Raw genomic sequence first — 298 nt, 5'->3', positions numbered from 1 at the left:
TGCACCACATGCATACAACTTCGCTCGCTATGCCGATTGGATACAGCACGGTGAACCCTGCATACACCCACAAACAAAAAAAAATAAATATATTTTCTATAAATTATATATATAAATCTATAAATATGTTTTATTTTTCATTATAAACTATGTTTTCTACATTATAATCGTAAAAATAAATCCACAAGTACTCCATGTAATATTTACATATCGCAATTCACTGCTTTCTACTACTTATTAAAATGCTGATATACACATATATATATACAAATCTATATATCTATAATATACATCTATA

This window comes from Eimeria mitis, genomic scaffold, assembly GCF_000499745.2.
Source record: "Eimeria mitis Houghton genomic scaffold, Emh_scaff2215, whole genome shotgun sequence".
In the NCBI taxonomy this organism is placed as follows: domain Eukaryota; phylum Apicomplexa; class Conoidasida; order Eucoccidiorida; family Eimeriidae; genus Eimeria; species Eimeria mitis.
This window is presented reverse-complemented; position numbering follows the sequence as displayed.